Source organism: Mus caroli, chromosome 5 (genome assembly GCF_900094665.2).
Source record: "Mus caroli chromosome 5, CAROLI_EIJ_v1.1, whole genome shotgun sequence".
In the NCBI taxonomy this organism is placed as follows: domain Eukaryota; kingdom Metazoa; phylum Chordata; class Mammalia; order Rodentia; family Muridae; genus Mus; species Mus caroli.
In genome coordinates this window covers 78,875,643-78,902,420 of record NC_034574.1, presented here as the reverse complement: position 1 = coordinate 78,902,420, position 26,778 = coordinate 78,875,643, and positions in this window count along the sequence as shown.

The following is a 26,778-nucleotide window of genomic DNA, read 5'->3' as shown; positions in this document are numbered from 1 at the left end:
CTCTCTCTCTCTCTCTCTCTCTCTCTCTCTCTCTCTCTCTCTCTTTCTTTCTTTCTATTGTCTCACTGATGTTGCTCTGGCTGGACTGGAACTCTCTATGAAGACCAGTCTGGCCTTGAACTCACAAGAATACAACTGTATCTGCTTCTGGAGTTCTAGGATTAAGGGCATGTGTCTCCTGTCTCACCACTCCCAGGCAGTCTAAGCATGTTTTATGACTGTGTAGTAGTGTTTCTCAGTCTGTTGAAAGATTATGGTTCTGAGATATGAACTTCTCCCTCTGAAATCCATATTGGGCTTTGGGGCTTTGTAATTCTCCATTTAATAAATCTGCAGGAGATTATTGTATATAATGATATTTGAGAGATATTTTATAGAGAAAAGAATAAAAAGATAAATTTAGTTTCTCAGGTGATACTTAGCAGTTATAATCTCCTTGTACTTTTTTTTGGGTTGGGGAGGTTAGTTTAGACTTAGCAACTACTATTCTACTAGCACTTGGGGAATTTTAGTGTATCTTACTAGCCCATAGTCACTAAGCCCAGACAAGTCCATGATCATCCATCCTTGATATAATTTTATGATTTAATAACTAAATTGGAATACTGGCTACTATGCAATATTCAGCAATAAATATTAAGGATGTTTACAATTTTGTTTCATGCTCCATTAAAAATGTGCTTGCGATCTTTTGTTTAGAAATAAAAAGGAAACATAAGGTGTGAACCTTCAATCTAAAAAGTCAGCAAAGGATCTCATCAGCAAGGGGCTGCTGAGCTTTTTGTAAAATAGTAAAACATCGCATTGTCATGTTCTAGCAGGTCACATCTGAAAGTGTCTCCATGGACCAGTAGGATCATTATAACATGGGAACTTGTCAGCAATGCAAAAAATTCTCATGCTATCCCCATCTAGTGATTAGACTATGTGTTTAATTAAGATGCCTGGGCAACTCATATGTTAATAGCTTTTAGATATGTGTTCAAGACTGCTTGCCTACATAAGACTTGAGGATTTCTTTTGGCAATTAAAAAAATAAAAGTATATTTTCAAGAATAGATGGTATTTTCAATAACAAAAAAATGCAGCCAGCCAGACCTTGAATAGTAAGATGGTTCTTATGTAGAATGCACAGATAAAATGTTACATTTGTGGGGTAAATTATAAAAGTGTTGAGCAGAATTACCAGTGGTTTAGGTAGAATCCTGACAGTCACTTACATGGCCATTTATTAATTTTTAGAGAATATTACAAAAGAGTCTCTCATCTGTTGCAGACTATATTGAAGATACTACATATTAAATATAGAGGAATCGCAGATGGGGAGACCATCATGGTGGTTGTAAACTTGTTAAGGGGAGAGCAATGGTGGAATCACTGTGTTTATGTCAGCTGGATCACTTTTTATGGGTGAGATGAACTAAATTTTATTTAATCCAATAACAGGTCACAGATATGATTCCACACAAATCTAACTCCAGAAAAATGAGTTTCTTCACTTTGCTTTCAAAACCATGAGTGAAGGGTTACCTATGGGAGCCTACCTAGCTTAAAGGTATCTGCTTTGTCACACCAACCCTCTCCCAGTCCCCACCCAACCTGAGTTTTGATTCAGAAAAGCTCCAGCAAGGGGGTTCCCTGGCCAACTTCTAGATAGATCTGCCATCCCATACCTCTCCTCTCCGCAGCCATGTTTGCTGCTTAGATCATCTTAGGGAGGGGCCGTGTGAATCTTAGGTACTTTCTGATCCTCGGAAGTTTTATTTTGTTTTTGGGTCTAATAATGCTTCCTCATCTTCCAGAATGAATGTTCCTATTCAGAGTAAATAGCTATATAATAGTTGTTGTTGCCAACAGCTGATAGCTATGATAGTTTTAAAACTTTTATTATTATTATAATTATCATTATTATTTAGTTTGATGTCACAAGCAAAAGACTTAGAGAAAAAGATCAGGGGTTAAAAACCTTTAATATTTAATATATAATAAGAATTGGTAATGTGATACAATTATCACCAAAGACATATATTGCTATTATTATTCAAAACTAAACAAAACAAAACACAGTCAAATGTCAAGGAGTGCCCCCAGAAAGGTAGAAAGACACCTTAGAATTTTTAAAATATGAACTAGAAACTTATTTTCTTGGAATATATGAGTGGGAAATTAGTATGTTCTGATAAGAACATTTTATCCCATTTCTTGACTTCCGAGATTTCATGAACTGAGTAATTCTATTATTGGTGAGCGTACAGCTAAATTACCTAGATTAGGCTTCGATTGAAACACGGATCCATTTACCTCTGTTGGCCAGAGACTTGTATAAGAGGAATGAAATATGAGCTTTATGGCTCAGGCCTGCAATCACTAAGGACTTTATGGTCATCTGCTCCTGACCTAATTTCATAACTTAACAAGTAGAACTGGAATATTGGCTACTGTGAAAAAAAATTCAGCAATAAATATTTAAGGAACTTCACAATTTGGTTTCAGTTATAGATAATTTTATCACATCCCTTTTCTTAAAGCTAGGATACTTTAAAAATAGCCATTAAGATAAAAAGTGTTTTAAAATGTTGAAAAGTCACCAGCTTTGTCGATAATAGAGAAAATGAAAGATGAAAACAAGAATGATATAGATATAATTAGCCATCATCATTCTTTGGAGACAAGAACCTACTCCCTAGGTACTGACAAATTATTACTGCTAAATACAATACTAGTCTCGTGGTAGACTATTGTTCTATATATACCAGCTTAATATCTACACACTCACATGGGCAGTTAGAACTAGGACACAGGTGTGCTGACATTACAGATGCTTCTGTGTTTTCTGTGATTTGATCACAGCAGGACAAGGGTATACCCCTTCTTCTTCTGCTCATCATATCTCTTCTTGGACAAGAGCCATCATTTCAGAATGAGTGTTTAGATGTGGTAAACAAAACAAAACAAAACAACAACAACAACAACAAAAACCAAAAAACACCTTCCCTAACTGGCAAACTAGATGGGCTCGGGAAACCATCATTCATTTCTGAGACATGGCTCCCCGCATTTCCATGTGTATACGATGGTACTTTTCCTTATCCCATGGAATGTTCCTTCCCCTCCCCATCCACCCATCCACTTTCCTTTATGTCCAAATGGGAAAAAGAGAGAGAGAGAGACAAAAGAAAACCTCCAAACAAACACCACAACAGCTTTCTGAGCTGTTATCAGAAAAAAAAAAATCACTTTTCTTAGACATGAGCTACATAGATGTTGGCAATTTTTGTTGTCACTTTGGTTACAAGGGAAAAGGTCATTATCTAATGGGACTCTGGATGGAAAAAAAAATGTGTTCCTCAAGCTCCTGTTGGGTGCACCTGAGCCTCTCCAGGGTTTACAAAGAATGATTCATGGTCAGGGACAGAAGTAGATAGTGGCACACTGGAGCAAACGGTATTTTTCTATCAACAGACTGAAGAGCTGTGTGTTCTGTACAGGTAATCAGTTAGTGAGCACCAGAGTCAGCCCCTCTTTAAACATTAAACAGATTGTATAGAAACCAAGTTAAGTTTACTATGTTTGCTAGGTTTACCAACAACAAGCACCAAAGAATGCCTTAGCTTTCTGAAACAGTTCTAATCGGTGCTTGCTAGTATTAATTTCCCAATGAAATATAAGATTTTCTCCCTCTTTTCACCCTGAGAAGACTCTCAGTTTCTGGAAGTCTCAGTTATCTCTGTGTGTGAAAATGTGTGTATGTGTGTCTGTGTGTACATGCACCCACATGTGTGTGTGAGTGCCAGTGTGTGTTTGTGTGCTCTTGCATATGCATGCATGTGGACATGTGTGTCTATGCTTTCCAATTGTTCCTTTTGCTTTCAATTAATTAAATGCATGCATGTATAAATTAGCCTTAGAGATACCCAATTGTGTGCTGGTTGGTGAATGATAGGAAGAAGAAGATTTTTAAAAAAACCTAAGTCAAACTGTTCTCAAAGATGAAATGGTATGTGGTTTGTTAAGATGATTTTTTTTTCTCTTACCACTAAAAGTAAGGAAGATTTTTTTTCTTTTTTTTCTCCCTGATTAGAGGGCTTCACTGGATTTGTGGCAAATAAATTGACAAGCGAGGTCACTCATGACAAGAGAGCGATAATTGATGATGGCAGGTGGGGGCCTGTTGTACTGGCATGTCCTGTGGAGGGTGAGCCAAGGACATCTATCAATCAAATTGGTGACAGCAGCCAGGGAGACTTAATTGGGGATTCATTGAACCTTTAATGATGTGACAGAGAAAAATAAGGACGCTTAAAAGGCTCCTGGGCTATTTTTTCCCTTTCTTCCAATATTTCTCATAGGAGTGGAAAGTGGACATGGCTCCAGGGTTGAACATTCACTCTTTCTATCAAAGTTAATCACGTTGTTCTGAGAGGTGCGTCACATCTACACCTGAGATTTAGCAAGTTGTTTGTTACATGGCTTAAACATGTAATCAGGGATCTTTAGCACATGCTCAGGTGCATAGACTCTCGACAGGAGTTTCAAGCTGACAAGAGTTCCAAGCACCACCAGGAGGTTACTCTTTTCTCCAGTTCAGTGAGTCAACTGCCTTTTCCTTCTAAATACATTTACTCTTAGCCTAGATGCTTTGCTTAATGCCAGCAATACAACAGAGAGCCAGTTGTTTGAAGGCATTTCCCATGGATATAGTTGGTAAGAAGACAAGCAAGATGATCTTTTCATCTAAGATTTTATACATCTATGAGTCTATGCATTTCCTTATTGATTTAAAATGAGATTTTTGGACACCTGCTGTGTATGCTTCTTGCTTTGTTTAAGTAAATCCATGGATGAAAGTGGTTGGATACTTCTTTGAAAGAAGTTACAACCTTGAGGGTCAGAAAAGACACGTATTTTAAATGTTGCAGCATGACAGATAAAACTGGTGATTATTGTGACGATGATGTTCAGGACAGGACAGGCTATAGGCAAAGGGACACTTAGGTGGCATGTTTTATGTCTCTTGAACGTACTCTACTTACTAAAATCCTTGATGCAAAATTTTGCAGAAGGAAGGAATGATCTCAGGTTTGCTGTGACAGAGATTTTATATGTAGTGATATCTACAGTTAGCAAACCAGAACCATTTGGTTGATAGAAGGCAGAGCTATTCCATGTCTTCTGACCCTTACTAACAGTTTTAAAGTTGGCATCCCAATACATATTATCTTCTCCACAAATTTCTAAATACAAATATGGCTAATTAATTATTCAATAGAGAAATACATGATTTTTAAAAAAATTCTTAGAAGATTAGGTATACCCAAGTTCAATTTGCTTTCTCCTGTATCTAGGCACATGTTAAGTATTTACCCTCCATGCTGTATGCTCCAATAATGGTGGATTTTTGATGTTCCTCTTGGAATTTTAACCGTTAATGGCTATACCCCATTCCATTGTTTCCCTCTAGGTCTGTCTTTTGTTATTTCCTTATGTATTTATAGACAGTCTTAAAGAAAACTCATAGATGCAAAGAAGTTCATCAGTTGTGAACCTAATACATAGGAAAGGATATGCTGATTGTTCATTATTATTAAGATTCATTTACAGGTAACTAAATGTAAAAGTCATTAAAATAATTTGAGGCAGGTGGTATAGGAGAAAACCATGCTAATTAGAAGATTTGGGGGACACAAAAAGGAATACTTTAGAAATTTATTCTACATTTACTGACTTAAACAATTTACTCTGGAAATATTTATGTTGATTGAGCAAGTCTTACAATTAACACTGTCTTAGAAAGGCACACTTCATGGTGTCAGTTTTACATAGACCAGCAGTGTGCAGCATGCTCCTATCAGAACCTTTATTGGAAAGGAAACATGGATGCAAAAGTTGGAACAATTCTGTATAAATATTTTGGCAAATTCTTACTGCCCCTTAGGACATTTCTATCTGTTCCTATGCTACCCAAGTGCAGCAGGACAGACTTGGCTTTTTAAAGGGGATATCTATCTATCTATCTATCTATCTATCTATCTATCTATCTATTTTTCTATCTATCTATCTGTCTATCTATTTATCTATCTATCATCTATCTATCTATCTATCTATCTATCTATCTATCTATCTATCTATCCCTCCATCTCCTGCTTTATCTGAGGTAGCACTCAGCCTTTTAGAATTGGTTTCACCATTTGTCATTGGATATTTAGATTATTTGAGTGTTCTCCAAATGACTGAAAACAACTAAATTATGCCTCAGTTGGGTATATTCTTACAAGTTTAAGAGCAATGAGTTTCTTCTTTTTACTTTTTAAATTAAAATACAATGGCATCATCTATAATTTCCTCATTTTAATTATTATAAAATTTATGCTGATCATAATTTTTTAATAGAAAACTTGTACCACTCATTGCTAATTGTGCTTATGCCAAGAAGCACTGAACTATGACCAGCCAATTCAGCTTCTCTGGTATTCATGGGCATCTGCCAACAGTCTGAACAGTGTTCACAGTGTTATGGAAAGGTGTAATAGACATAGTTGATTATAAGTCTTTCTTAAAGCAGGAAATAAAGTTAAATATGGACTGTGACATTTCTTGATGATTTAAACTGTCTGTGAGAGTCTGAGGTTTTTGTTTGTTTGTTTGTTTGTTTTAGGGTACTGTAAGTACTGAACAGTTTTGAGAAACAAATTGCACAGATTTAATGTAAAATGTATATTAATTTATCTAACCTGGAACTTTGAATGTTACTTAGTAACACAATCTTTAGTATAATAAAATATAGTGAAATATCTCAGATTTAATTTTCTAATTTTATTAGAATTATAGATCCTTATCTAATACATGTGGATTTAAAAGTTATAGAGGCACACAGCTTGAACAAAAAGAAATGTTTATTTTCTATAAGAAAACCCCTAATAGCACGTGCTCACTGTGGGTATATTATTGCAGTACAAAAATCATTGTATATAGGTTAGTATTAATAAATTGACAACTCTCTAAGTAAGTGTTTTGATCACAATTTTATATTTCAGGGCTGTCAGACTATAGTTTATGGAATAACTATAGCCCTTACAAATTCATATTTTATGGCCATTGAATTTATAATTTTAAAACTCATGAAATAAATGAAAAATGATAATATGACATAAAATATAAATGCTTATAAATTCCTTTGGGAGCACAACTACATGCATACATTTCTATGACATCGGCTGCTGCTTCCATGCTTCTGTGACACAACTGAGTAAACACAGAACAGGGACAACATTTGATATAAAGTCTGAAAGTTTTACTGTGGGACCCTGATGAAAAGTTTGCTAATGAAGGTGAGGCTACACTTCCATATTGTCAGTGTTTTTTAAAAAGAAACATTATGTTCACTAGCTTTGATTTTTAACTCTTTCCTCATGACCCCAGTAATCGTATCATGAATTACTGACTATAAATACATGCACGAAGAAACAAATTATACGTAAGAGAATTTTTTTCAGTTTTAAATCAGTATTTACATTTTTTTTACAATTATTTATTGTGTGTGTACAAAGCAAGAAGAAAATAGTTTGTATTGGCAGAAATATGAATGGCTAGATTCTGCGAGACCTTTGACAGCGATAGGATGGACTGATAGAAGTTTTGAGGATGCACAAGCACACACTGTTGTTTTATGCTTAGTTGTTCTATGGTAAAGATGGCCTTTCACAGGACTGCATTGTGTTTCCCCATGGCTGAGACTCAGGGATGAAACTTTCTTCTGGCAAAGACATTTGAGAGGGATCAGAAAGGGAGATTTATGAGTGAGAGACTCCTGTGTTTGTAAAATAGCACCAGGAATTAAATAAGATAATGCATGTGAAATGCTTAACAGAAACCCTAGTAGAAAGTCAATAACCAATAACCATCATCCTGGTTGTCAGAGAGCCACCTTTAGAAAGTCTATAATTTATCATAGACACCTCAGGCATTCAGACATGCTGGGGACAGTCTTTTAGTCCATAAATATATATTACATGAAGAAATACACTTATCTTCTCAGAAAATGCCTATAAAAATAACTTCCTCCACTTTCAAGGGTTACTAAATAACTAGGAGGTAGATATGAATCCAGTTTTTCCTAAATATGCTCCCTAGAGATCAGAAGGATTAGAGAGGAGGAGAGTCCTGTCTCTTATCATGAGATTCATCGAGAAACCAAGAATTGGAAAGGGCATTGTTACTCTCAGACCCAGCTGCTGTAGCAATGACAAAACAGAGATTATTATAGGGAAAGCTGGGGCGGCGTGGACTTCCTACCTTCTGTTACACTGTTTACACCATTGTATTTTAAAGGCAGACTCTGTATCTTATCTCTCTTGTAGTTTCCCTTCAAAGGCATTTCTTCTTTCTTTTTTATTCTTTCAAACATAATATCTCAACTGCAGACTTCTCCCTCTTCTTCCAACACACCTCCCCCACACTCTCTTGATCTAATGCTCCCCCGTTTACCTTCAGAAATGAGTGTGCCTTCCAAGGATATCAACCGACGACAGCATACTAAGTTACAATAAAACTAGGCACATACCCTTGTATCAAGGCTGGAGGATGGAATCCAGTAGGAAGAAAAGGGTCCTAGGAACAGGCAAAAAGAGTCAGAATCAACCCTATTCCCACCTTTAGAAGATCCACAAGAACACCCAGCTAAAGAACCACAATGTATATGCAGAAGACTTAGCACAGAAGCACGCAGGCTCCGTGATTGTCACTTCAGTTTCTGTGAGCACCTATGAGTCCTGTTTAGTTGATTCAGTGGGCCATGTTTTTCTGGTGTGCTCAACCATTCTGGCTCCTGCAATCCTTTCACATCCTCTTCAGCTGGGTTCCCTGAGATCCACCTAATGTTTGGCATCTGCTCCTATCAGCTGCTTAATAATAGCATGATGACAGTCAGATTATGCACTGATCTATGATCATAAGAGAATATTAAGAATTATTTCATTAATTTTTCTTCCGTTTGTGTTTGGTTCTACCATAGGGCCATCCAGCTCCCAATTCTTGGTTGTTGGAATCCGACCTGTGGCTCACATGAACTGGGTTTCACCTGGGAGGCAAACCAGGGCTAAAAAGAGAGGGGAACTAGGCGGTCGAGAGAAAAATGGAGCCAAGACAAGGTTCCTGATTAAGGCTCAAATGTTTAATGGGAAACGCGTTTATAAGGGCGGGGGGGAGGAGGGGAGGCCCATTCCCGCCAATTCTTGGAGCCCAGCTGCAGCTGAGGACATGTAGGATAGGGTGTAGTCCCCAGAATAGCTCAGTGGCCTCCCAGCAGGTAGCAGTATCTTGAAAAGGAACAGTGACAGTGGCTGAACAATAGAGTGATCTAGGAAGACTTCATCCTAGGTAATCTCCTTAGTGTCAGAAAAGTCAAGGTCTGGCTCAGCCTGCTTCAGGCTGTGGGGAGGTTACACTTGGTGATCCAGGCATTGTTGGTCATGGGTCTTCTCTTGTGGCATAGGGATAGACATCAAGTTAGAATAGTCATTGCTTGACAACTCCCTCAGGTTCTGAGCCAAGGATTTCACCAGCACATCTTACAGACCGCCTTCTTTTGCCACTACCCAGCTCCAGGCTCTAGCCTTATCTTTCACCCGCCCGCACCTGCTAAGGGACAGCAATCTACATCATACTGAATTTGCTATATTCCCTGCTAATCCAATAAAGTTCAAAACCAGGCTTCTAAGAGTGGAGGTATGCTTTCCTTATTACTGTGAAAAACACATCTGCGACCTAGTTTGGAGCCCTTAAGAAGCATCTTTAGCAATAAAAAAATATTGGTATTTTCATTACAAAAACGAACGTTTCCCAGGTAATTTGGATTATAGAGTTTGCAGTTTAATATTTTATGACTTTTTCCCCCTCAGTATTTTTATGTCATGAGGAAGGCATTCCATGATTAGCCTGCAGATTCAGTGTGGCTTTGTGGTTCCAACATTAGCTTGCATCAAACGGTTCTGCTTTTGTTTTCTGCTTGAAAAAACTGACACTTGTTATGGTTCCGCTTACGGTGTGAGCCATCCCCTGTCGACTTCCGGACAATCACTATAAATCTCTATTATGCTGCTGTTATTGTCTTGTTATACTGGCGCTGCTGAGGCATCTTCTCAAGGGACAGGAGCCCAGGTGTGCACAGACAGTGAAAGGGAAGACTCTCCTTTAAACACACACAAATAGCTCTTTTATTTGGCACAACACACATAAACCTTAGTGTAGCCAAAGGAATCTTGAACGGATATTTGCATTGCAAATTTTTTTTTTTTCAGAAACTGGAGCATAGGTATCAGAGCTCAATCTGCTAGCCATTTGAATTTTGTTATTTCAGAGAGCAATCTATCTTTCTTATTTTTTATTCCAGGAAAAAAAAAAAAAGAATTCAGAGAGTCGAATTGCAGTGTCTCACAACTAGGTTCCAAGGCATAAGAATTTGTCATGAAAAAGAATATATTCTTGTTTCCCATGAAATTCAGTTATATAGACTCCCTTTTATAGGTACCTTTTCCTTATGGCTTGTTCTGAGCAAATGGGCAGGGTTAAGTTCTCCTGTGGCATAGTCATTGTTTTGTTATCCAAAGGAACAGGAGGTGGAGATGGCGCTTTGTCAGATAGTCAAGCATAGGGTTTTCCAAAAGCAAAGCTTCACTGATGCCCTGTATTGCATTGTGAAGATGGTGATTCTTGGACCTGAGATCTTCTGATGTGACAAACCTGTTTGAGGAAGTGCAGAGAGGTGGGCATGCTTTCGAGGCATGGATGGAATTTAGGGAACTTGTAATAAAAGCTGGACTACCTGTGTCTTCTATTTTTAACCGATAGAAGGCTAAAAGTACATTTCTGAAAGTAGAAGAAGAAAAATGTTTATTTTTTTCAGGTATTTATTTATTTATTTATTATTAGCTAATATGTCATATTTTTGCTGATGAAATCCCTGGTGAGTTTTTGACTGACTTAGTTGTGGTACTGGGAAACTGAATGTCTTGAATCTGGGGACTCCTCTGTGCTAGAAAAGTGCTTCACCTTTAAACTATAGCCCTTGTACATCTACTTTTATTATTTTCTGAATTTACTAGGAAAGAAAGTGGAAAGTACTTGTACTGGCTGGTTTTGTGTGTCAGCTTGACAGAGGCTAGAGTTATCACAGAGAAAGGAGCTTCAGTTGGTAAAGTGCCTCCATGAGATACCCTGTGGGGCATTTTCTCTCTTGGTGGTCAAGAGGGGGAGGGCCAATTGTGGGTGCTACCATCCCTGGGCTAGTAGTCCTGGGTTCTATAAGAAGGCAAGCTGAACAAGCCAGGGGAAACAATCCAGTAAACAGCACCTTCCATGGCCTCTGCATCAGCTCCTGACTCTAGGTTCCTGCCCTGTGTGAGCTCTTGTACTGATTTCCATTGGTGATGAACAGCAATATGGAAGTATAAGCTGAATAAACCCTTTCCTCCCCAATTTGCTTCTTGGTCATGATGTTTTGTGCAGTAGTAGAAACCCTGACTAAGACAGTATCCATATACTTAAAACTTTAGGACAAAGCTATAGTCATTTGAAATATACTTCTTTCCTCCTGTAGCACTAAGTCCATACTTACTTTTTTGATAAGAGCAAAATGTATTTTTGATGGCTCAAACTTAAAAGTACATCATTATTGTGAAAACTATAACAGAAAACTTGCTGCCAATTCTAGACTAGCCTGCTATAAGAATCAGACTGCATGTACATCTCAAAAACAACAAAAATGCTATCATATTATATCTACCTATTATCTATCTATCTATCTATCTATCTATCTATCTATCTATCATCTACCTATTATCAATCTATATATGTATACATCTCATATCTCACATCTCATATCTCCATATATATGTATATATATATATATATATATATATGTGTGTGTGTGTGTGTATGTATATATATATATATACAGCATTTATGTGTGTATTTGAACATACAAGCAATTTTATTTTATGGAAAAACAAAGTAATATATTTGAATCATTTTTTATTTATTTTAGAAATATGATATATATATAGTATATATATATCAATTCGATTAGAATATGAAAGAAAATATCTTTTAACCAAGATTTTGTACTGAACAATTCGTTGTTTTCAGAGTGTGAGAAAAATACTTTTTGTGTGAACAAAATATGAAATTTCAAATAGAATTTAGTTAAAGGAATATATAATCTCCTTCAAGAAAGAAGATGGTTACAATAGAGAGGTTGGAAGTCTGAGAACTTATGATAACATTTCCAAGTAGCTGCTAACTGTGGAATAACACAGCGCCTTCTGATTTATGAAAGGGAAAGTTTACAAAAAAAAAAAGTAAGAAAGAAAGAAAGAAAGAAAGAAAGAAAGAAAGAAAGAAAGAAAGAAAGAAAAAGAAACTTTAAGTAACAGTGCTACACAAACTGTGAAGAGCATGGTTATTGCAATTAAATGTTTGAAGATTAGTGTATGATTCAAAACCCAAGAAAGACATTTACTTTACAAGTAGCAAAGTTAAACTAACATGCTGAAACTATGTGTGTTTTAGAGATATTAGATAAAGGAATAAAATTAGAAAGCATACTTAAACATGAACAGAAGAAAAATCTATTGAGAATAGATGAGACCAAGTTAAAATGAGAGAGAGAGAGAGAGAGACAGAGACAGAGAGAGACAGAGAGAGAGAGACAGAGAGAGACAGAGAGACAGGGAGACAGGGAGACAGAGAAGCAGAGAGAAGGAGGGAGTGAGAGACAGAGGGGGGGCAGAATACTAGGAAAAATATTATATGAAAGAATAATAGCAACAAAAATAAAGCAAAGTAGAAATGAGGTCAAATTTGCTATCAACTTTAATGAAACTCTTTATCCCATGACAGATGATCAGCATGAAAAAAATATATATATATAATTTCATTTCGTTTACAGGTCTAAGTTTTGTTTTTATTTTAAAAAAGAATTTTAACACTATGTCCCAAATAGTCATTTAGTATTTTAGAATGCTGTGATGCCTCACGGAGTCACCAGAGTTAAATCTGACATTCCCCAATGGATGTGTGTTCTCTCTGGCCTCTGTGCTCACTTTGTGCTAGTGCACAAGCTTCTTTGCATTCTAGAATCCATCTTGACACACAGTGACATCAATGAGACCTAGTTCCCTCTGCTTGGGGTATCCTACTGCCTCTCGTGCTTTCTCCTTCCCCTTGTCTCAAGCATACAAAGAGAACTCAGAACCTGTCCTCACCAAAGGACGGAATCAGCCAGAACTTTGATCTTAGGATTCCTCATCTATAAAACTGTGAGAGAATAATGTCTGTTTAACCAGTTTGTGGTGTCCCATGTATCAACCTTGATTTGACTAATATGGCTTCCTAGACAACAATCTAAACCCCCAGGATGTATTTAGAAGAAACTGTAAGAGCACATTGTCTAACTTATATTGCCAAACAGTTTAAATGAAACTATTTCTTTATGATATGTTGGATATAGATTCAATGAATATAATGGCATTTAGTGTTTTCTTACATTGGACAGATTATTCCTAGGTTTTCAATGCCTTTTTGAAATCCAGCAGTAAGCCACAAGTTAGAGCTTTTAAGAGCAATAGTAAATTAAAGATTATACTCAGACTCTTCTGTCGTCATAGGAAATAGGGAATTAATGAAGACAGGAACTTTGATAATTTTTAAAATATTTACTGATAATTTTTTAAATAGTTCTTCATGATAATGTGATGTTTTTGTAAAAAGAGGTCTTTACTCATTTTTAGTTACATTTATTCTATGTTGCTCAGAAATGACTACTTATAAAATCAAACTTTTAGTTTTCAGACTTTTAAACAACTTTAAATAATACAATATATTCTTTTAAATGATGAATTAAGAGTCTAATTTTATGTTTGCCACTTAGTGACATTAGTTTTGGTAAAGCCATAGTAATATTAAAGAAAATCAGGAGAAAGCTTCATAGGAAATAGTTCAGGAAAGATGTCTATGTTTTTATTAATTATAAGCAATAAAGACCTAGGTATTCTTCACATGGTTTTTGGCAAGATTTTCTAGCTTCTATTTCAGGTCATGCCTCCTAAACAGTAAGTTCTGTCACACGTGCTCAGAGGATATTTCTCAGTTTTACTTGGTTTGCTTCTTTCCTCTGTATTGTGTTTAGTCAGTGATACATGGAGAATTGAAGAAGCACCACACACTAGACAGAGAAAGGGAGCCTTAACTGAATCAGTTAAGTCTATAAAGAGGTAAGCATTTGTTCTTCACGTCTCAACAGTCTAACTATAGACTACATTATCTTGGTTCCTTCAACAAATTTGTGTATCACACCCTTAACCTTAAAGACCACATCTTCAAAAACACTCAGATTGAAGGCAATGCCCTCAGTATCTGAATCTGGTGAGGGAGGTTGTAATTCGGAGGCTACCACGTGACAATGCAATATATTTTAGGTGCTTTACAGAAGAGATATGATGCAGTTCCATCTCTATCCATTGTAGGCACAGAGTGAGAAATTGACTGGCCAGAGGCAAGGAAAACAATCCTCTCCACAAATCAAACAAGGTAGGATCTTGATCTTTGGATTCCTAGGCTCCAGATCTGTGAGAAAATAAATTTCTGATTTTTAAGCCACCTCCCTTTCTTCATTTCTTGGTCTATGATAGTCTGTTATGACAGCCTGAGCTAAGACAATTCTTCTGCCCCTTTTGTCATTTTTAAAGGGATTTCTTTGTTCTGAGATCATATCATGAGGAATAAAGTTGACAAATAAAGAGACTGTACAAGACATAGAAATATGAACAAGTCAGATACTAAGATGCATAGTTTTTTTTTTCTGAAACTGAAAAGTATAATTAACTGAAGAACAATTTATTTCAGTGAAAAACAACTATTGCAGAAGAAATGCCATGCTTTCCCAACTGGAGTGATAAAAATAACATTTTCCCACAGATCAGAGCTTCCAACCAAAAGGTCACATGTGGTATAATCAGTCTATTTGTTTCAAGCCTATTTCTCAGCATGCTCTATAATTTAAAGCTAATCAGACACTCAGTGGAAATATAAAAGAGAACACGTTTACAGCTTTTGATATATTTAACCCTGACTGCATTATCTTTGAGAACTACTGTTCTATAGGAAAATCTATTTTTCTTTTCCATTTTTAGGAGTCATATTTCATTTACTTTTGTGTGTGCATACATGATTGCATGAACATGCTATGGGATGTGCTTATGGACACTAGGGGACAGCTTGAAGGAGTGGTTCTTGACTTCCATTAGGTCTAGGGATGGGATTCATGTTGCCAGATTTGGTAGCAAGCACATTTGACTGGATGAGTCCTTTCTCTGGGCCTCCATGTGTTTCTGGATGATCTCTAAGTAAACATAACTTGAGAGTACTCTTCTGTTGAAAAAATGACTTCCATAATTTATTTGTGTGACAATTCCCTTTGAAGTTTACTTCCCTATTTCCTCAGGCCATGATGGTTTGGTTCACTTAGGTCAAGAAGATGCTGGTGGATGTGACAGGAACTGATTGGCAAGACTTGCTAAGGTCTCTTGCCTTTCATGCTCTTCCTCAGTGCCTGATGACTATGACCTTCATAAAGACCTGGACTAGCCTGTTAGATGATGAGACACAGGGGGTCAAATAAATCTCTGTGTCCTCTTCTCCATGATAAGCTAACTCTTAGACCTGGAAAGATCACCTTACACCCTGCCCCCCACCCAATTGGGCTGGCCCAGACCTGAAGTATATCTGGGTGACTCATAAGAATATGAGTGATAGTAGTGGCTGTATGCATCCCACTAATTTTAGAGATACTTTGTTATGAAACGATTTTAAAAAGAAATCAAGATAGAGCTATCAATAAATGAAAACTCCTTTGAGTTTGAGGCCATTTTGGTTTATAATGAATTGTAGGGCAACTAAGATTGTGTAATGAGATCCTGTCACAAACATGCAAGCTTCAAAACCAAACCAACCCAACCCAACCCAACCCAAACCAAACCAAACCAAACCAAACCAAACCAAACCAAACCAAACCAACACCAAAACACCACCAAAACAAAACAAAGTATCACAAATTGTGAGTATTCATCCATACCTCACAAATCCACATACCAGTCAGAACAATTTGATACCTCAAATGAAAATGAACACCAGAATAACAATAGACAACCTTTGTTTATATTTTGTTTAATTGTAGTACATATGTATGGTTACTCAGATATATACCATTTCTGAAATGTCTCTTATATTTAATACACTGTTTTTCTTTTGCATATTTCATACCACTTAGCCTACTGAATACTTTACAAGAAAATTAGTGTCCTTTGGCAGATGTGAAATCTGAGGCAAAGAAAAAATTATAAAGTTGCCTTGGACAGGCAAGCTATAAAGGTCTGTTCTCAATGTAATGCTTCTCAGCAAAACACCATCTTATAATCACCAGGACTGTGAAGGGTCAGCTACAGTCAGCCAGCAGGCCTGAGAGAGTGAGCAATACACATTGTGGATATGGTCACACTTCTATACAATGCCTAGAAACATTTTTTTTTTTTTTTGCTAAAGTCTGAATAAAAAACAAAACACTTATAAAATGGAATGCTTCTATTTTGATGTGAAATAGTTAACTGGTTTGAGGGAATTTTGTAAACTTAAGTATCACTATTGTTTTTGTTATTGGCAGCTATTGATCCCTGACTGTACAGCGCAGACTCATTAACACTTTTATTACCTTGTCAATCAAAGCTCCAACAGCACCAACCAGTGACCGAAAGGATTTGCCATTATTAACAAGACTGTCTGGTGCCTAGGAGCAATGGAATCCCGCTGAAAGTGGAAGGCCACATCAGCAGGGATTTAGATAGACTCGAGATACAGAAAGTAATTCATAGGTTTTCTGTTCTAAAATCATTCGAAGAAACAGATTTTCTCACTTTCTTTGAATGCTTAGGATTTGAGTTTTAAGAAACCTTGTTTCAAGCCAGTAGGGATAAAAGCTTATGTTACTTTAAACTGTTTTGGGTCCAATTTCATTGTACAAGTTTGCTGAATTGCACCAGTCCCAGGGCAAATGTAATATGTAGGCAATAAATGTTTCTTATGTGCATAGCTAATTTTATCATTTCCTCTAATAGTGGCCTATTAGAACAAACAGATTAGCAGTTAATTGGTATCCAACAAAGAACTATTTTGGCCTTTATTTGCTATTTTTTTTAATCCATTAGTGATCTTAGTCAATACCAAAGCCGAGTCCTGAATCACAGTGCTTGTCATTACCTTGTTGAAATGCTGCATTTAGAATGCCATTATTTGCTAGATGTTCAACAGATTATACATAAATTTGTTCCTCTGGAGCATCCCTTACTTGCCTCATATTCAGCTCTTTACAATTTCATGGTGATTATCTTCACAGAACATAGGCATTTTCAAATATGTGAACAGCTAATTTTGTTTTATGCCTTGTATTATCTTAACAGGTGCTTATTGAAGAGATAACTTGCATAAAATGTGAAGTTACAGGATATCCAGACAGAGACAAGATGCTTTGCTAAGGTGTATATACAAATAGCCATACTACACAGCAGTCACAACTAAAAGCTGTAAGACTGGTATCACACAAGTACACACACACACACACATGCACACACTCAAAATCATAGGAATCTAATGAAGTCAGGATTTCCATGGGATGGGATGATCACAGAGACCTCGTGGAACTTAATGCATGCACAGGGATGCTCATACAAGGTTTTAGCAAAGAAATAAAAACAAGGGTTTCTGGCTGCTTAAACAAAACAGCTGGCACAGAACTGCATAAGCAGGAGCTTAGAAACAGCAGAAACCAATTTCTGGAAGCTGCAGAATCTAAGGTTAAGGCAGATTCTATAGGCCTTACTCTGTAGCTCATGGATGACAACTCCCTGTTATGTACTCACATCATGGAAAGCATGAGTCAGGTCCCTGAATTCTGCTGTACAAAGGCATGATTCCCGTTTACAAAGGCACAGTCCCTGTGAAATAATTATCCCCAATAATCCATAATTATTCATAATTCAACCTGCAAATTTTTGATGGCCACCAACATTTGTACCACAGTAAACATGTAAAGTTTTGGAAACAATGACTCCCTGAGCTACATATCAATAGCCACATGAGATTCATAAACTAAAATGAAGTTTTGTAGAGAGTGGCATACTTTTAAAGAGTTTGCATCATAGAACAGCATAGATGGAACACTGCTTTGGGAAACTGAACACAGCCATGCTATCTATCAGCACTTTACATCTGAAATAATGATGGTTTTCCATTGTGGGTAAAAACCATAGTTAATTACACCTTCTATTTCACCAGGCTTATACATTTGTTTAAATTACTTATCTGATCTTGATTTAACTTTGGTAAGTGGTATACAATAAGAAAATTATCTATTTCATTTATATTTTCTAATTTTGTGTACTACATGTATTTAACATATGTGCTTATGATTCTCTGATTTTATTGAACTGTGTTGTTATGTCTACCTTTTCATTTCCAATTTTGTTAATTTGGATATTCTTTCTGTGCCTTTAGGTTAATTTGGCTAAGCATTTGTCAATCTTACTGAATTTTCTCCAAGAAAACAACTGTGCTTCATTTATTCTTTGTATAATTTAATCTGTTATTGTTTATTGTGTTTGCTGTTTTCAGAATTGAAATGAATTATTTTTCTGGAGGGCTGCTAAACCCCCATTTTGCTGCTAAGTATCTGTTAGAGGTTTCTACCACACTTTTGCCCATACAGTTTCTGAGTAAAGCACACCGGGACACTGCAATTTATTAATAAGCTTTAGGTACTATGTTGGGCAGGTTCTGAGTTAGGCTCATCCTTTCACCTGATAAAACCTTCACTTGACAACTTGCTCTCTCTCATCAGCCTGTCCTCAGGGTGAACTCCTCTTGGCCACATGCTCCTGGGCCATCCCATCTGAAGGTGACCTCCTTCTCATTCTGCTTTCTATGACCCTTGGTCTCTCAAGACTCCTCACTTGATTCTAAGTTCCACTTTCCTATCTTGTCTGCCCAGTCATAAGCCACAACAAATTTTGGCAATCAGGAATGAGTGGGAAGCATTATTAACAGCACACTGGTTATACAGCACACAAGACAAATCTCAACATTTCAGTCCCGAGTTTGATGATTTCTTGTCATCTACTGCTCTTGGGTAGAGAGAGGGGGAACTGTAATCAGAATATATGTTCAAGCAAAACATTTGTTTCTAATACAAGAAGAGGAGGAGGAACAACAATAAAACCATAGCTAATTCTACATTAGTTGGCGAAACTATAAGCCCAGTATAAATTCCTATGATTAGAAGTCTTATGACTCAATTTTTTTATAAAATAAAATAAATTTAAAAGTCCACTAAACTGGAAAACTAAACTAATATTAGTTTTAAAATCTGGCGAGATAGCTCAGCAGGCTAAAGGCATCTGCCACCAAGTCTGACAACTTAGGTTTGAGTCCTCAGGACCCACATGATGGAAGTTGTCATATGTACCTTCCTTAAATTGTGTGTGATAGATTGTGTGTTATTAAAGGGAATATGGTACCGACTACTGTAGGCAAGATTTCTTGAATTCAACTACCCATATTCTTCAGTGAACTGTAATAATTCCATTTTCTCCCCATGTATTTTTAAATTATTAAAATAACTTTCTTTATGTACTGTATTTTATCTTTGAAGGAATGTTCTCTAGCCAGATACCACCTCAATCATTCCATAATTTTCTCACCATCCATGTTTATTATGAGTTGAAAATTGTCTATCAGTATTCAATACTTTCAGATAATCTATCTATAAACTACTCAAAAAATAATTTGAAAATATGATAGTAAATTTATGGAGCTTAATAACATTTCAACACTCCTGAATTTTACTCATAATCAAGGCTTGCTTAAGAATCAATGGTATATAAATTAGTTTGAGATAGAAATAGTACCAGAAATAGTGAATAGTTAGGGGAGGCTTAAGGTAAGGAATGTCAGCAGAATGACACACGAGAATACAGTTATTAGTGGGGGATCAGAGAAACTTCCTTTTGCAGTAGTTGAGAGATGACACAAAGACTCACAATGTGTGGAGAATGAGAGATGGTGGAATATTCAGTTATACATTCTGACATCTTTTTGTAAAGAAAAAATTAAGTTCTCCAATGGGTATCACTGTGGATATAAATTACACTCAAAGGTAGGTCTAATGTCCAGCAATAATGTCCAACTCAAACTGAACCCAGTGATATTTTTGTAGAATATTTGTCTCTCATTACTTTGTTTGAGCATTTCTTTTTTGCCTTATTGGTATTTTGCCTGTATACTATAGTTTTTGATTTTGTAGTCTTAAAGGTTTTGTATATATTTTTAGAATATATACAATTTGTATATATTTATAGAATATAATATATATATATATTCTATAAATCTTGTAGTTTTATAGGTTTTGATTGTGTGTCTTTCTTGGACTTTCTTTTTGTTACCATTACTTTTTATTTTGTGTGTCTGTGTGTTGCTTTTTTTTCTTTTTTTTTGTTTTTTTTCCAAAGGGAGAGAGAGATAATGCATGGAGCTAGGGTAGAAGGGGGGCGGGGATCTGTGGTGTGGGGAAAGGGAAAACCAGTATCAGAGTATGTTGTATGAAAAGTTACTCAATATATATTATATGTAATTAAATATATTTAAATAGTATGTAATTAAAACCAGAAGACCCAAAAGAATGGTTTATGCAAATATATCCATGCAATCATTTGAATACAGAAACCTAGTCTTACACTCGACTTGAATGTATATATATATATATATATATATATATTTTTTTTTTTTTGGTTTTTTGAGACAGGGTTTCTCTGTATAGCTCTGGCTGTCCTGGAACTCACTCTGTAGACCAGGCTGGCCTCGAACTCAGAAATCCGCCTGCCTCTGCCTCCCCAGTGCTGGGATTAAAGTTGTGCACCACCATGCCCGGCAGATGTTTCTTCAGATTCTTTTAGTTGTAGCTTTTCTCCGTGCTTCTTTATCCTCCTATTTACCTTCAGCTGCTATCATGGTTGACCTTATCTGTGAGTGCCTATATGGTTCAACTGATTGAGTTTGAATCATGAAACATAGGTTTATGCCCATCAAGAGTTTGCTAGAGCTTCATGTGGTCTGTGAATTTTATCTCGGGGATTCTGAACTTCTGGGCTAATATCCACTTATCAGTAAGAGCATACCATGTGTTGTCTTTTATGATTGGATTACCACACTCAGGACAATATTTTCTAGTTCCATCCATTTGCCCAAGATCTTCATGAATTCACCATTTCAGTCCTTCTTAGAAGGGGGATCAAAATACCCATGGGAGGAGATACAGAGACAAAGTTTGGAGCAGAGACTGAAGGAAAGGCCATCCAGAGACAGCCCCATCTGGAGATCCATCCCATATACAGTCACCAAACTCAGACACTATTGTGGGTGCCAACAAGTGCTTGGTGACAGGAGCCTGATTTGCCTGTCTCCTGAGAGGCTCTGCCAGTGCCTGACAAATACAGAAGTGGATGCTCACAGCCATCCATTGGACTGAGCACAGGGTCCCTAATGGAGGAGCTAGAGAAAGGACCCAAGGAGCTGAAGGGGTTTGCAGCCCCTTAGGAAGAAGAACAATATGAACCAACCAGTACCCCCAGAGCTCCCAGGGACTAAACCACCAACCAAAGAGTACACATGGAGGGACACAAGGCTCCAGCTGCATATGTAACAGAGGATGGCCTTGTGGGACATTAATGAAAGGAGAGGCCCTTGGTCTTGTGAAGACTTGATGCCCTAGTGTAGGGGAACGCCAGGACAGTGAACCGGGAAGAGGGAGTAGGTGGGTTAATGAGCAGGGGGAGGGGAGGATGGGATAGGAGGGGTTTTGGAGGGAAACCAGAAAAGGGGATAAAGTTTGAAATGTAAATAAAGAAATATATAATAATAAAAATATATATAGAGAAATATATAAAAGAGTTTGCTAGATTGGAGAGTGCAACTTGAATGGAGTCAGTTAGATTTTGTAGGTGGGCAACAGAAGCATGATGGACAGAAGAGGGCAAATACTATGATGACTAATGTCTCCCTTCTCCCCTCCTTCATTGTTCTTATCCATATACGGCAGTCTCATCCATTAAATGGCCACAGATGAATACTTACCGTGCTCTCGACATGGTAGCAATATGGTGGTGCTCACTTTTGTGTGGCTTGCCCTACTCTTCCCACCCCACACCATTCCTGAGTCTAACTGTTTTGCAAAACTGCTTGATCCTTTCCTTAATTTCTGTTTTCTATCTAAGACTTAAAGTCTTAGATTATGGAATACTTTTTCTTCAGACTTGTTCACTATGAGTTTTTTTTTTTAAATTGGTTTATAAGTTTTTGTATATCAAAAGTTACAAAATTTAGAGTATGTCAGACAAGCACATTTGTCTGAATAAATATGCATTCCTGTCAGTCTGCATATCAAGAAAAATAGCTAAATATTTAAAGCTCAATTTACTACATTCAATTCCCTTAAATTTTTTGGTTTTTAAACTTATTCATATTAAGATATAAATAACTATTAAGTACATTTGGTTGGTTTCATTTGCTGCACCCACAGATTTCAATGACAACAAACAATTTCTTATATTACAACAAAAATCAAAGACCTTGGAGCTCATATACTTGGATATGAATTTTATTTTCATCACATAATAATTGTATGACATTGTTTTCAGTCTATTTCTATGTAAATGAGCATAAATATATTTAAAAGATGCAGTAAAGATAGAGTACTAGGAACCCATTCCTTGGGACATTACTATGCAAGTAGTTCATAGAATTTTCATTTTTCTAAGTGCCACTGTTTCCCTGTGATACCTCCTACTCCAAGATTGCCACATGTGACCCATCTCTCATTGAAAATCCCCCACTTCTTCTTTTTAATCTAATTCAGGTTCAAAGCCAGTCACACTGAAAATTTGTGTAAGACAGCATATAATGCAAGGACTTCCCCTTTCTTACTTTTATGATTATCTTTGAACATATAGAAGCAATCATCCAAAACACAGAAAAATTAATACAACTAAATATGGAAATAAATCTGGAAGTTCCTTACAAAATTAAATATAGAACATTTTTGAACAATGAATCCTACAGTTTCATTGTGTGCCTACAAATTGTTAAGCTAGTCCTGTGTGGATGTGACCATCCGATTCTCTCTAATAAAGTGACAGGAACAGATTAAGGTTTAGAATGATCACTACTGCTGTTGTTTAGTCAGTCGATTCAGGGTCAGCCCTGAACGGCAGCATGATCATTAGGAAATGGTTGTTCTCTGACAGGAGAGAAATTGTGTGGCTTAATGTGAGAGAGTGGTAAAGTCAGGGAAAATGTGCAAGGCTAGATACAGGGTATTTATGGAGAAGATCTTCAGGATACTGTGTAGAGTTTTTTAAAAGCAAGGAACACATTATGTGCAGGCAAGGCACCCATAACAATACAGAAACATTTTCATCTAGAAACATTTGGACAGTGTATGAGAAAAGAGTAAAAATAATCACCTATTTGTGAGGTCGTGAACAACAGTTAATGGGCAATGTGTGGCACCCCCAAACATTTGAGCTACTGTAGCAAACCAACACAGACAGGGTGGCTGATAGGCAGTAGAATTTCGTTCCTCGCCGCTCTGGAAGCTGGAAGTCTGAGGTCTGAGTTTTAGCAGAATCAAACTCTGCCAATGCCTCCTTTGAGCTAGAGACTGTGAGGTGCTGGTAGAGTTGACTTCATGCATTCTTCTTATAGAGACACTGTAGCAGTCAGGACAAGAAAGCCATCGTATCTCAGTAACCTGGCAAAGGCCCTACCTGCTAATAATCATGAGGGTTAGAATGTCAACATATTGATTTATGCAGAACATAAATTCCAGTGTGTACCAAATACTAAAAATACTTCTGCACATGTTTTTTCCCCCCTCTCTCAAATGGTATCACAATGCTTTGAAGTATCGAAAATTCAAAAAATAAATATGCATACACAAAGACCTTTGCAAGGCAAAGTCTACAGATGTTTTTGATTGAACATATGAAGGAAAAAGGAAAAAGAGAGCAAATGTGACAGGTTTGTTCCTTGTGATTGACCCCCATATTCACACAATGCCTTCTGCCACAAATGACTCATCTGAATTAGGGGTGTTGATCAGTTTCCTTCCATGTGATTAGTTTAGAAACAAATGAACACATGGCCAAACAAGGAATATAAGGAAAAAAATTGGGGGGCTGTGTTAGTTTTCTCAGGCTACTGTAGGAAATCACCCACAACTGGATGGTAGAAAAGAACAGAAATTAGTGGAGTCTCTCTTGGTTTTTGGAATATTTAAGTGTGCAGGCCTAGTTTCCTGGGGAGGCTCCTGCAGCAGAACTGTGCAAAGTTTTCTTTCCTTTCTTGTTGAAAGCTATCCTTTGCATTCATTCTTTGGCTTGTGGTTGTTACCTGTGTGCTGGCTTCTGTCCTCTGAATAGCATCTTCTCATCCATGGTACTCTTCTCTGCTCACAATGGTAGGCAGGCAGCTAGAGCAGGAAGCTGAAGAAGCACATAATATCTGTCTACCAGGAAGTAAACAGGAAGTGAAATATAGGCTTATGAACTCACAATGACTACCCCAATGACTTTCTCCAACATGGCTCTGTCCACCTCCTAAAGGTTCCATAGCCGGACTGGACCACCAACCAGGGACTAGGTGTTCAAATGCATGAGCCCATGAGTGTAATTTCTCATTCAAACCACAAAAGAGGTGTTCTGGAAGGATCTGGTGGAGAGATATGGAAAAACATGGTCATGTTTTTTTCTTTGGACAGTGTTATTACATTTGGATCCAATGGTTGAATTTGTTGTCACTGCCTTCATTTCAATCTGGGGATGAAGCGAGTGTGTGAAGGAATATAGTTCCAGAAAAAAACACAGAGAAAAGGAACAAGTCATAATGTGAGTACTATGTGAGGTATAGTTAAAAATAATAATAACCTAAGCCAGTTTTGGTCCCAGTTTCTAATAATTAAGCCAGTAACACCTCAGGTACTTTAAAGACATTTAAAATCCTTATTAATCAAGTGAGGGGTGCTGCTGTATGGGGGTGCTAATGAAAACATTTCTAGGATACAGACATCCCAAATACAGAGTCAGTACATATTTTTGCATGTGTGTACAACAAGACATATATATTCATATGCACTTTCTGGTAAAATTTTATAATTATACACAGAAGTGACTTGTTAAACGAACCTTGTACTTTATAAATTATTTAATTGAACTTAGAGATTTTCTATAGTGCTTAGAATTTACATCATTGAAGGGTAATTTGTCATTCTGATGACCACTTGGGGGCCATGTTAAATGTGGGACAGTTATCAGAATGTTGCATAGTTTTGTGAGGTCTCAGGCCAGTGTATGCAGCCACTTAATTTCAAGTAAAGGAAATCAAGAGTTGGTAAGGAACCTGCTGTCGTGGCCACCAAGTCATGAGACCGTGCCAGGGAGCATGTTAGAGTGACGTTAGAGAGGGTGGGTGGGCTAGACATTCAGAGGACGATTCCGAAGTTCTTGAAGTATGGTTGGAAAATGGAAATAGAAAGCAAACGCAGAGCCAAGCCTGATGCCAAGTGTTTGACCCTCCACAAGTCTCTTCCCAACAGGCTGTCAGAACTAATGAGGCACGCCAGGCCTGCGAAATTGGTTGAGAACACTTCGTTTGATGTGATGTTTGAGCTTCTCTTTGATTTTATTTCTCAGAGAGTAAAGAAAGGAAATCATTTTTATTTTATCTTGTACGTTAGTCTGTGCTATTCTTAGATTCATATGGGATGACAATAGCTCCCCTTTAATCTTCCATTAACCTGAAAAATAGTTTTTAAGACGTGTTGATCATTTCTACAAGCCAAGCTTGATTCTTGATTTGAATTATAGGAGATTGTTTGAAGTAGGTCTTTCCTAAATTCTAAATAAAAAAAAATATTTTTGTAGGAATTATATTGCATATTTAAAGCAGTTATAGGACCATTGGTGATAATTACTGGAATTCTTAAGATCATGCATACTGGTAATTTGTACAACAAAGTTAATTTTCATGAAAACTTGCTTTGATATACCATAAATGTGTTTTTAGCTTACTTTTGCATCAAAGTTTACTTCTGAGAAATTGCTAATAGGAAATACTAAAGCCTAGCAAACATAGACATATTCTATAAGAATTTCATCATTTTTATTGTAGCATAAAACTTATAACATGCATTTAATGAACTTAACCATTTTAAGCTAAGAGTTCGATGGTATTAGGTTCATTTGAACCATCATGATCATCCATGACATGAACTCTGTCCTCTACCTTCTGTTTTTAAGATTCTGACCAACTATACAGTGAGTGGAATGATATGGTTTGTATCATTTTCTAACTGGCTTATTTAACAACTTAATGTCTTCGAGTTTCATCTGTGCTTTAGAGATGCCAGTTTTTCACTCATGATAAAATAGAATAAATGTCCATGTATGAACATGTTAGTATTTCTACCTCTTTCATCCTTCAGTGAATGTCTGGGTTGTTTATTTCAGAATAACCATCACTGCTGTGGACAAGTATACACAAATATCTCTTTAAAATTCTCCTCTTAAATCTTTTATGTATACTATCAAGGTAGTTTATGGGACATTTGTTAACTGTGTTTTGAACATT